At 41.5% G+C, this 12667-nt stretch overlaps 1 long non-coding RNA gene across 2 annotated transcripts in view; it reads right to left on the bottom strand.

Annotated features, from left to right (window-relative positions):
* LOC135100937 (uncharacterized) overlaps positions 1-12250 on the bottom strand; it is a 45528-nt gene extending 33278 nt beyond the window's left edge. Inside the window, exon 1 of one of the 2 annotated variants that reach the window (XR_010268988.1) lies at positions 12189-12250. This is a non-coding gene — a long non-coding RNA (uncharacterized LOC135100937). The remainder of the gene's footprint in view (positions 1-12188) is intronic. The other variant, XR_010268989.1, reaches the window with a different exon arrangement.
* Between the last annotated feature and the right edge of the window lie 417 nt (positions 12251-12667).

Raw genomic sequence — 12667 nt, 5'->3', positions numbered from 1 at the left:
AGATGGAAGCCCATGAGTTTTTGCAGTACTGTTTTTGTGTTCGTCGGACTGCTCTCTCTCTCTCTCTCTCTCTCTCTCTCTCTCTCTCTCATTCAAAGTTCTTTCCCTCACACAGAAATTTCCACTGATAAATACAATTCACACACTTTTTTGTCTCAGACTTTAATTAACACACTTGTTCCCATGATGTTCAAGCATTGCTAACCGCCGCCTCCTCCACTGCATGGATAACTTCAGCATTAATCCTAAAATAGTGACCACGAAAATGTTATTTGAATTTAGGGAAGATGCGGAGCTCAAAGAAGTGTTTCTCCCTCAAAGGATCAAAGTCCCACTCGCTGCCTCAGTCACCGGCACCAGGGTGCGTGGGTCGGCGGTGCTCTGTTTTAAAGCCACAGTACGGCTGCAATGAGCTTTCCTGTGAGTTTCATCTTGATTTTATTTATTTTTTATTATTATTTTTTTTTTCGTCATCCTTATTCATTTGACGCATTATACTATCCCATGAATAGTTTGCCTTTTTCCAAGCGGTCAATCATGATACCCTCACAGTCCCCGAACAGATACGCTTTTTTTTAGTGATGCTGAAATACCATGAATATCTTGATTAGGATTCAGGTTCCAAATGATGAACCCTTGTGTGATCCTGTGTTCTGTGGATATGTACATATTGAAATCATTTCAAAACGTGAGGCATTCCTCACGTTTTGTGAAGCGTCTTAGAAACAAATTATTACATGTTTGTGTATTTTTCTGTATACGCAGAGGGGGAAAAATTATCGTGAACTCCCAGTGTCGTGAAAAGATGCTGCGTCTTAATTAAGGAATGAAATACAAATTGTTGCACAAGTATTCTGGTGATGGCAAGTTGAAAGACGTTGCGTGCAACGCTGAATCGAAATAAAAGTTACTTTCTTTTATAATTGAATGTTTGTTGATAAGAATAAAGTTGTAGCAACGTCAATTACCTATTCAGTGAGAACCTGTTTTTTCCCTAGAGTACGAATAATTTCTCTTTTGTAAACAATTAATCTTCCGGAAATATGGATTTTTCTTCATTTGAACTGACGGATCCTGCTGGTTGAATGTCTACGTCTCTTATCTGATGAGTACCTGCTTTTATAGCTGAGGAGAAAGTTAGGCACGAAAATACTCGACGTTTAGTACTTATCAATCAAGCCTAACCACGAGAACGCAGTAAAACAACAGTTTGTGACACGTGGCGCTAACAAAACGGGGCATCAGTGTCTAGATAACACAAATCAAATTTATCACACTGAAAAGTTTTAACATGAATAATACGTACGATATTGATCAGTGACCTACAAAGTAGTCAGTCACACACTCCACTGTCTTCTGAGGACTCACATCAAAGGTGTATCCGGTGTTTCTTTACACCCTGTAAACACTACTGTGTATGGTGTTGTGAGCGTATCAAGAGCCTGTTATGTGACTCAAACTGATGGAGCAACCCAAAGTCTAATAAGAGAATATTAGACTATTAGACTTTGGAGAGACCTTCCACACCTATAGGAAAGTGCCGAAGTCTCTCAAAGGAACTCTAAGCGGGACCAAGAGTATTCCCCCTAGTCAGGCCAAGACAAGACAAGACCAGTTCACCAGATGCAGGACTGGCTTCGAGGATTTCTATGGAGAAGCGCCTACCATCACAACCAGTGCCATCATTAGTGTCTGTGTGAATCAGACATATCAGCCGCGGCCCTCCGTACATGTAGAGATTCGTGGAGACTTGGATGTCTCTTCACAGTTGGCCAGGCGAGGACCCAGTCCAGCATACATTACGTAATGGTTAGCGCGTCCACAACTAAGTTTGGATTCCATCCCTCGGGACTAGACGAAACAAATCGACAGTCTCCTCACACTCTTGCCTCTGTTATCTGGCAGTCCTTAGGTACACTACCTGGTATACACCGGGTGTTGTGTCCTACGTACTGGGGAAGTGACCTTTTCTTTATCACCTTCCGCTACCTCACATTGTGCCCTGCCAGTCCCAGGCTGTGGCGCCGCAGCGTGGTGAGGTTGGCTCTGAGGGGATCCTGCCAGCGCTGAGCCCCTGAACGGTGTTCATACTCTTTAACATCCATAATGCCTCTTACTGTGCGAGGGCCGCCTTTAAACCTTATTTATTTATGTATCTTTATTTACTTTTTTTTCTACCTTTTATTAATTTTATTAAGTTATTTATTGACTTACCTTAGGTAAATGCTAAGGCTTTCATAAAGTCTCTCAGAAAACATAAATAAAATCTAATGATTTATCGTATTTCGTAGCTAGTGCAGTGTACTGTAGTAATGACCGCGGTAAAGTTTCGCAATATTTCTTACTGAAACCCTGTAAGTGTAAAAAATAATGTATGCTGTTCAATCGTATCCAACAACTTTTGTTTTATTTATATATTTTCCGCGTGACCCACCGACCCTTTTTAACTGGGGTGGATATTGTAATGATCCATTGAAACTTGGTATGAGTTTGAATGTCACTACTTGGACTTTGATGGAAGTCGCAACAGTTTGATCCCGATTTTATATCTATTTTGAACATTCATATACGAAAAAAAGACCGTTATGGACTTCGATAATGATGTTGACATTCTGTGAGTGCAACATATTCTTGGTTATCTCTGTTTGTTGCAGGGTTTTCAACACCTGCCTTTCTGCGTAATACGAAACACCTTATGATGATTATTATTTTCAAGGGAACACTTTGGAAAGATTTAACACATTGATCCAAACCAAACAAGGGCACTTCACTGCTCCAAGCAGACTGCCGCATGGTAAATCAGCAGTTTGCTCGACACTACAAAAAATTCATGGGATTTTGTGATGGAAAAGGCAACCTGGGACTTTAGGGCGTAACTGACATATCCAGCAATCACCCCATCAACTAGTGTGTGTGTGTGTGTGTGTGTGTGTGTGTGTGTGTGTGTGTGTGTGTGTGTGTGTGTGTGTGTGTGTGTGTGTTGTGATGTGGGAATTAGAGGAATCAGGATATCCGTAAATGACGGTACGTGTCTGTACATGTTTACATCTAGGTATGAATATTTATAAATTTATGAACCGTGATTTATGGATGTTTCCTCATCGATGCTTGTTCCTGTAGAGGTGTGTTTGTGTTTTCCGGTAGTGATCTAACTGTTACCTGCAGGATGCAGCAGTCGTGAGTCAAGTCTGTGTGTGCCGGGTGGAGAACCATCACGTTTGGGTATGTCAGCGTGAGAGAAATACACGAAACTGATTATGCAATGGAGGGAGATGATGTGAAAAATCGAAGAGGGCTGATGCTCGCTCGGTTGGAGATCCTTGGTTTTGAAAGATGGAAGGCCTAATTAAGGGCTTGGTCTCTGCGTGGCTGATATTCTGGGGAAAAAAACTAATGTATGAAAGGACTATCACTGTGAATGAAAGTACGGGCCGCTATGGTCATTTCTGGGGAACTGAGGGAGCAAGGGAACTCTTGGGATGCCTGGAGTAACTTAGAGGAAGAGAAGGAGTTGAGGAGGTAATTCTGGGGTCCTTAGAGTCTCGCGCTAGGAAATATTATAGAAGTTGTGCGGGAAGAGTTGGGTAATGACCAGGCTAACTCACCGGACCGGCCGCCGCATGAACTGAAAATGACTTGCTCGCACTAAGGTCCGGGCAACATTATTTTTGTCAGTCGATGGAAAGAAATATTGTTGCGAAAATTCTAGTAACGAATTCAGGAGTGAGAAGGAACAGAGCAATGATTTCCGCTAGTAGTATTGAAAGGGGCACGGAATATTAGGTGCCTCTCGGCTAGTTAACGTCCAGGCAACATTATTCTGTCGGTTTCTTTAGTAGTCAAAGGAAAGATGGTGTGGAAATAGTAATGATTCCAGGAGAGCGAAGGAACGAAATACTGATCTTCGCTATTAGCACTGGTAGGTGATGCTGAATTTTACGTGTCAATCGAAAATAAATAAAAGTGATATGTTGGATGGTTGGATGGGTACATAAAAGATGGAGCGGATATTGTAACAATTTCAAGAATGAGAAGGAACACGACATTGATTTTCACTATTAGTACTGAAAAGGTGTTCTGAAGTTTACGTACCTATCAAAAAATAAAATAAAATAAATAAATAATTAATTAATCGAATAAATAAATAAGATAAATAAATGAAGCGTTGATCTGGGTAGACAAAAGATGGTGCGAAAATAATTACGATTCCAGGAGGAAGAAGGAAAAACACTGATTTCGCTGTTAGTATTGAAAAGAGGATACTGAATTTTAGATGCCTATGAAAAATTAAATAAACAAATGAAAAAATAAATGAAGTGCGGAACTGGATGGAAACGTAACAGATAGTGCACAAATGATAACGATTTCAGGAGTGAGAGAAAACAAACCCTTGATTTTCTTCATTAATACTGAAAAGTGATACTGAATTTTACGTGCCAGAAAAAATAAATAAATAAATAAATAAATAAATGAGGCGATGAAATGGTTGGATACATGAAAGGATATTGACAACGATCATCAAGTAGAAACAAGTGCGAGGGAGGGAAGACTGCATAAGAACCATCAGATGAACAGCGGTAAGAGGATAGGGGAAGCGAAGCGGCGGGGACGGATGGTTTGGGAACAGATGTAGTGTTTGAAATTATTAGAAGAAGAAATGAGTCATGGAGAGAAAAGGTAAACAGGAGAGACCAATCGCTAAACACACACACACACACACACACACACACACACACACACACACACACACGGCGCTAATACTTTCATGCTGTCATTACTTACATGACCTAAGTAGAATATGCCTTTATCACACCAAGGCATCCATAAGCGAAATGAACACTGCATTTATATTACTTGAGAGAGAGAGAGAGAGAGAGAGAGAGAGAGAGAGAGAGAGAGAGAGAGAGAGAGAGAGAGAGAGAGAGAGAGAGAGAGAGAGAGCTCATAAATTTTGGTGTTTGCTGACTTGAGAAGACTCGTAGTGATGATGAGGTGCAATCTATTACATTCATTTTGTCCTCTGTTCCCCACCCTATAGACTTTCTCTCTCTCTCTCTCTCTCTCTCTCTCTCTCTCTCTCTCTCTCTCTCTCTCTCTCTCTCTCTCTCTCTCTCTCTCTCTCTCTCTCTCTCTCTCGTCATTCGCCATATCATTGATCAACCATTCAGCCACCGCATCTCCCTTCCACCTCGAGGCCATTCACGTCTCCTCACAAACAGACTCTTCAGCCTTCTAATCTTTCTTCCCTCCATTACGTTGCCAACACGCTTCGTTTCTGTTACAGGTTCCCGCATCTCTCATTATCTTGTTTGTCTATTTCACTACTGCGTATTTGTCTGTGTAATTTGTACGTGGATGTTTATTTTTATGTATTTTGGTTTGGTTTGTCCTTTCTTCCCTTCCTCCTCCCCCACTTTTCTCTCTCTGTCTTTCATTCTTTTATCTTATTTTACCCTCTACTTCAGTTTCATTCTATTTACACATAACCTTCTTCTTTTCCTTTTCCTATTTTCTTAAAGCTTCTTATCTTTCAGTGTATTCCATCGTATTTATTTTTTTGTTCTCCCTCTCCCTAATCCTTCTTCCTATTCATCCCTCGTGTTTCTCTCCTCGAAAAAAATACTCGTGTCACACTCCAGGCGGCGTCTCCCAGTTTTCGTAGTCTTCCTCGTCTCCCTCCAAATTCCAGGACTCGACTCACTCCTGTCCCTCGTTTTCTTTGTTTACTCCGCCGCAAGGATGTCCCTGACCTCCTCAAACTTCTCCTCTTCCTCCTCCTCCTCGTCCTTCTTCTTTTCTTTTCTTTCCCACGTTTTTTTTTTTTTCTTCGTCTCTCTCTGTCTTTCCTGTGAGTTTTTTTTTTTTTTTTTTTTTTCATCATCCTCTCGTATTTCTTTCCTCGCGTTGGGTGTAGTTTTACGCGGTTGACGGACAGAGTTTGGGGACAAAGGAAAAATTTCGCCCTTGTCCTTCTTCGAGCGTGATGGAATTTTGTTTTCCACGTTAAAAGGAGGAGAAAAAAAGAGGAAGGTACTGCGATAATACATGTTCTTTATTCCATATTGTGATGAGCTTATTTATCGCTTTCTGCCATTGCGTAGTGTGTTATTATGTCGGTGTAGCACGAAACACAAGCAGAGAGAGAGAGAGAGAGAGAGAGAGATGAGGGGAGGAAGAACTCAGGAAAGAGACGAGATACGTGAGAAGTAAGCAGGTGGAAAGTACTGGAGGAGGAGGAGGAGGAGAGCAGAAGAAAGAGGAGGTGGTGGCGGTGGATGAAGAGGAGAACGGGGAGGGCGGAGAAACAAGAAGAGGGAGAGGAGGAGGAGGAGAAGGAGGAGGAGGAGGAGGAGGAAGGGAAAAGATAAGTGAAGATTAGATTCAGCGACGAAGCAAAGCGTGAAATGTGGTGCAGACCAGAGAGAGAGAGAGAGAGAGAGAGAGAGAGAGAGAGAGAGAGAGAGAGAATATCTAGAGGTACACATCACTTATATCACATATTATTTAATTTACTCTATTTTACCACATTTATTCCACGATGTAAATAATGTGTAGTCTGTCCTTAGCTATGGTTGTGAACGAAGTCCAGGTCAAAACCCCATGATGCTGAATTTTGATCCTACTGAACATCGCTTGTATTCAGCAAGCCATGATCGAGTTTCATACTGTATTGAGTTTCATTGAATGATCGGTGACTGAAACTTAATCTGGTATTGAATGTCATTGTTGGTGGATTGTACCAATGTGTTTTATTTTATTATTATTAGTTTTGAGTGTGGAGGAGCCTCATACAATAATAATTGTGTGTCTGTGTGTGTGTGTGTGTGTGTGTGTGTGTGTGTGTGTGTGTGTGTGTGTGTGTGTGTCTATATATATATATATATATATATATATATATATATATATATATATATATATATATATATATATATATATATATATATATATATATATATATATGGATAGATATACATATCTACGCATATACGTAAGTGTCCATATTATCGTCACTCTCTCTCCCCTACCCTTCCCCTGCACCTTTCTCTCTCTCTCTCTCTCTCTCTCTCTCTCTCTCTCTCTCTCTCTCTCTCTCTCTCTCTCTCTCTCTCTCTCAAAAAAATAAAATAAAATAAAATAAATAAATAAATAAATAAAAAATAAAAAAAATAATAATTATTCAGCTAAATGTAGCATTTCAAGAGAATTCTTACTTTTAAGGCCGCACATTGTGACACCAAAGCATGTCGAGAAAAACGGAGCTTTAGAGACTTTACTGAGCACGGTCAGTGAATAATGTAAATGCGTATTCTTGTCTGGAACGTTTTAATATCTATTTGTTTTTTTCTTTTGTTTTTAATGTGCCTGATTCGTGTTATTTTTGTTTGTCAGGTAAATTTATGGAAAAAGAAAAATTACTTTATTTTAATTATTTCAAGTTTTATATTATTTCACGAGAAGAGCAGATACCTGGAGAAATTTTATTGAGGGCATTTACTGAACAACGTGCTAGTTACCTATTTGCTGCGGGACAGGGCGCAGCAGTGCAGGGCGCCTTCCTGCTCATCCCTCCCTCAGGAAGCGTGGCGGAGGGAACACCACGCAGTTTTTAATGAACGAGGACATTAATGTTCTACTGTAAAGAATGAAATTCGAGGAAAGTGATATAATATGTAGATACCCACGAGAGGTGGTCCTTAGAGGGGGAGAAGCATTGAAATAATAATAATCAGGTATTGTTGCTACGGTCTAGGTTGAGTTCACCAACTATTTGTTTAGTTAGTTAATGAAAATGATTTCTCAGGTCATTTATTTCTAGTGAGGGCTTTAAGCTCTTTGTGCGTAGTGTTCAGCCAATTAAAAAGTGCTGGAAATCTGTTCCAGTGGTCATTAGTTACAACGTTAAAAATGTTATATTTATACCTTCGGCAATATAATTTCAGGTACTTTTCTCGTATTGCCCTGCCGTGGGTGGAAAAAGTCGCCATGTGGCAGCGGAAGGTTTCAAGAGCGGTCAACGGCTCCACCCGCTTTTAGCGGCTCGCCAGAAATTGTGAGGTTCTGTACCCGTCGGTTTATTTGACCGACGTCACATCACAGGTAGATGGGGCCTAACTGAAACCAAAATGTAGACGAGTCCGTGACGATTCTCTTCCCTCTTCGTCTGACGTCGAGGGCAGAATTTGAATTTAAGCCTCTTGATGTTTTTGCCATACGTGGCTTCAGGAATATTTCCTTATTCCCTCTATTTGGAAGTCGAGTTTACAGAAGGTTGCTCTACTCTAGATTACAGAATATCAAAGAATAATTTGATCAGAGAAGAATTCTGCGATCGGCTCGCTATGAAAGGAGAGAAAGCACTCGAGGAAGAAAGAGATAGGCGTTTTAAAAGTGGTTTAATGAATGATCTATGCAAGGAGACTGTTTAAAAATTATGACCCAGAATCAAGCCTGCTTAGCCAGTGGAAATCTCTTGCCATAAAAAGTACTGATCTGGATTGTGAAAGGAACCTCTTACCCCGAAAAGTGCATTGTGATTGTTTTCGCGCAAGAGAAGCGAAGCTCGTGAGAGACATCCCCTCAGGTGACTAGAGCACGCAACAGCTGGATGGAAAGAAATCATCATCCACATCCGAGTGTGCAGTGGATGTTTCAGGGAAGACTGTGTCGTTAATGGCGTGGCCACACAAGGTGACTTGGAGTACCCTGTACACTGCCCTGTAGGACACTCCCTCCTTGTAAAAAAGGACCATGAGATTGGAGCGCCTACTCTGACCTTGAAGATGCGGTCTTGTAGTAAATTTCGGAAGACCAGAGGAATTTACTTCACCAACCAAGTGAGAGAAGAACTCTGAGCATTGATTAATTTCAAAATTCATTTGCCATTGTGAAGTCAAGATTTGCAGTATTTGCATTGAGTGGTTATGCTTCATATTCTTTGCGCTTATTTAAAGTATAATATTTCAGAGCTGGGAATTTCGTCTAACATTTCAGCAAATGACAAATTCCTCAGTTGCGGAAGTATGGTTTTTGTTGACGAATTTGCGTTTCCGGCAGTCATCAGGGAATTGCATTGCGAAAATAACATCGCAGACGCAAATCAGTCAGTAAATTTCCTACGTGGTCGAGGCCACTACTGGCGCCACTGGCTGCCAGGTGTGTCATCTGACTGCCACCTTTCCCACCAAGTCATTTGGTTAAGAGCGAGCAGCCTTAGCAACAGCACGGCAGTCAACGCCACAGCCTACCACTGTTATGTTTCTTACTGATTCCTCACATTTGATTAGTTGAAACTGAATACTGATATTTAGTATCGTAAACACAAATTGTTTTTGCTACAGTAACGGTTTATTTAGCCTTACGTACAACGTTTTGAATATTTCTATATAGTTAAAAGTAGAAATTGGTTTGCCTTTTCGGTACCGAGCGTCAAACAATTTGTGAATTGTGACCGTGGAAGGTATGGGTTTAAGTTTGTGAATTTGTGTGTGTGTGGAAGTGTATTTGTGTTCGCGGTGACCAGCTCTGGAATGTTCATTTGTTTCAGCGAATTAAGGGTGTGCACGTCACTGTTTTGACCCGTTTGTGGAGTTCATACATACATGAACTCCGGTATGACTTGCGTGACTGCTGCTGTCTGCTGGGCGGGCGGCTTCGCGTGCCAACACTTCTGAATTTTTCTCTTCTTACCTTTCTTTTTTTTTTATCTTATCTATTGTTATTATTATTATTATTATTACTATTATCATCATTATTATTATTATTATTGTTGTTGTTGTTGTCGTTTTTTGTTGTTTTTGTTATTGTCGTTTTTTGTTGTTTTTGTTATTGTTGTTGTTATTACTATCTATTTATTAATTTATTTATTTTCCTTTTACATAGTGGATCGATTCTCCGACAACCCCCACGGCCCAGAAATGGAGACAGTTTGTGGAGCTGTAACCATATGGAGAAAAAAGAAAAATCAGTCCATTTGGCGCCGTGTTCCCTGCCAGCAATGAATATCTAATGCAAGATAATCAAAATACGTGCAAACTTTTTAATATCAATGGTGTGCTTAATTACAAGAACCTTCATGCCATACTCCTATCACGTCACTCTCTCTCTCTCTCTCTCTCTCTCTCTCTCTCTCTCTCTCTCTCTCTCTCTCTCTCTCTCTCTCTCTCTCTCTCTCTCTCTGACCGCTCTATCCTCTCCCCAGAACTCGAAGTGCCACGATTAACATCACTCAGCCCATAATTGCTCTGACCATAACTGTCTTTCCATATTTAAATCGTGAACGCTCATTTGTTTCATTCGCCCTCCCTCCCTACCTTGGAATATTTTATCACATGATGGCTGCATTCTTTAAAATTTTCCCTGTCAAGTCTGCGAACAAGGGGGTTGGTTCTTCAAGGTGTTGGCATTGGTGGTGTTAATCGATTTTTTTTTTTTTTTCTCTCTCCCTCGTGGTTGTACTTCTCGCCTCTCCTCCTCCTCCTCCTCCTCCTCCTGTTGCTTCTTTGTCTTGTTAGGCGTCTTATCGTTTTCCGTCCAGTGTCTTTTACAAGTTACTGCACCTGAGACCACCACCATCATCGCCTCCTCCTGCACCGTGGTTGTCATCCTTCCATCGCCTTTATTCATCTAATTCCTCCCCTTCTTGTGTGTCTGTGTGTGTGTGTGTGTGTGTGTGTGTGTGTGTGTGTGTGTGTGTGTGTGTGTGTGTGTGTGACAAAAGTAGCAGCGTCAACAACATGAACAGCAGTAATAACAGTGACAAATAATATGAAAATTCGACAATGGGGATCATAAAGCCAAAACATGAAAGCAAAAAAGTGCCGTGCGATAAAAATAAAAGATAAAAACAAAATAAAACAAAAAGTTGCAGTATCATTAGGCAATTAAATCAAACCCGTACATGTATACCACCATCACTATCACCATCACTTTAATTGTCAACATTGCTGTTCCACTGAGCATCGCCATTATCGCAGTGAACACAACGTTGCTTAATAATAATAATAATAGTAGTAGTAGTAGTAGTAGTAGTAGTGATAGTAATTTAATAATTCGACAAGACGATCCTACGCGTCGATAAAGGTCAATTCCTCCTCCTCCTCCTCCTCCTTCATTTCTTATAACTCTCCACCTCCTTCATCTCCTTCACCTCCTCTCCTCATTAGTTTCGCTTCTTACCTTCACCTATCACGTCTGTCCTTTTTTTTTTTTTTCTCTCTCTCTCTCTCTCCTTCTCTCTCTCTCCCCTTACTGTTCCCTTCAAATTTTCCAGTGCCTCCCCTCAATACCATCAACCGCTCACACACACACACACACACACACACACACACACACACACACACACACACACACACACACACACACACACACACACACACACTCTCTCTCTCTCTCTCTCTCTCTCTCTCTCTCTCTCTCTCTCTCTCTCTCTCTCTCTCTCTCTCTCTCTCTCTCTCCATTCACTTCTTCGTGCCTGTGTTCTCTTGGCAATTTTTATTTTCTGACGCAGCATTCCTCTTTACAGTAAATATATTTCCTCCTTTCCCGGTCTCCACCCAGACTTCCACACGAGCCTGGGTTATATTCGCTTTTTACATAGTTTCATCCCTGTGCCTTATTCCTCTTTCCTGTTTTTACTGTTGTCTATTTTCTTTTATGGCTCTCTCTCTCTTCTTTACTGCGTGTCGTATCTCCTTTTTCTCATTATTATGTCTTCTTTTCGTTTCTCTTCGCGGGGATAGGTATCAGTCGTCCCTCATCCCTCGCCCTACTACCTAGCATGATACATGGCACGTATGATACATGGCACGTCAATATGAAAGAGTGTTAGTCACACATTCACGTGTTAATGATGTAATTTGCAAGTATATTAAACTCATTACTAGTTGAGCCGTTACCTCCTCCCCCCCTCGCCAGCCTGGCCGAGCACCGCCCAGCTGCCGCTGCCCCCTCCCGACCCTCAGATCAATATTTTTTGAGAAATTTCTGTTAAGAGTGAGTGGCTGGCGAGCGATTATTTTCCAGACTGGCTCGTTTACACTGACGCATTCGTGGAATGAATTAATGCCGCTGACTTGTCGCCACACACCTCACACACCGGTGTTTAAATTTACTCTTTTTTTTTTTTCGTGGGTGACATATTGACGTTGTTACTCAGCTTTTCGGCGAATCACTGCCCAGGTGATGCATACCCTGTGTGTGAGTGTGCTGCGGGGCCTGGACTGCGGAGCCTCCGTTGCGTGGCTCCCTCGGTGATACACTGGGAGCGAATACATCATCCCTTCAGTGACTGAGAGCGAGAGCACAGCTTATCATTGCCCTGTAATGTTATCGTTACCATTATTTTTATCTAGATAGTTAATCAGTCGCCTTGTTAAAGTGTGTGTGTGTGTGTGTGTGTGTGTGTCACTTATGGTTTTTGGATAGGACTGAGACCACTCACACACCACACACCGGGACAGCAAGGCTACAACCTCTCGTGTTACATCCCGTACCTACTTGCTGCTAAGTGAACATGGGCTACTTATTAAGAGGCTCGCCCATTTGCCTCACTGCTCCTGGCATTCAACCTGGGCCCTCTCGGTTGTGAGCCGAGCGTGCTGACCACTACACGACGTGCTGTGTGTGTGTGTGTGTGTGTGTGTGTGTGTGTGTGTGTGTGTGTGTGTGT

Source organism: Scylla paramamosain, chromosome 1 (genome assembly GCF_035594125.1).
Source record: "Scylla paramamosain isolate STU-SP2022 chromosome 1, ASM3559412v1, whole genome shotgun sequence".
NCBI classification, from domain to species: domain Eukaryota; kingdom Metazoa; phylum Arthropoda; class Malacostraca; order Decapoda; family Portunidae; genus Scylla; species Scylla paramamosain.
The sequence above is the reverse complement of the archived record's forward strand: the minus strand, read 5'-3'. Positions and strand labels throughout refer to the sequence as shown.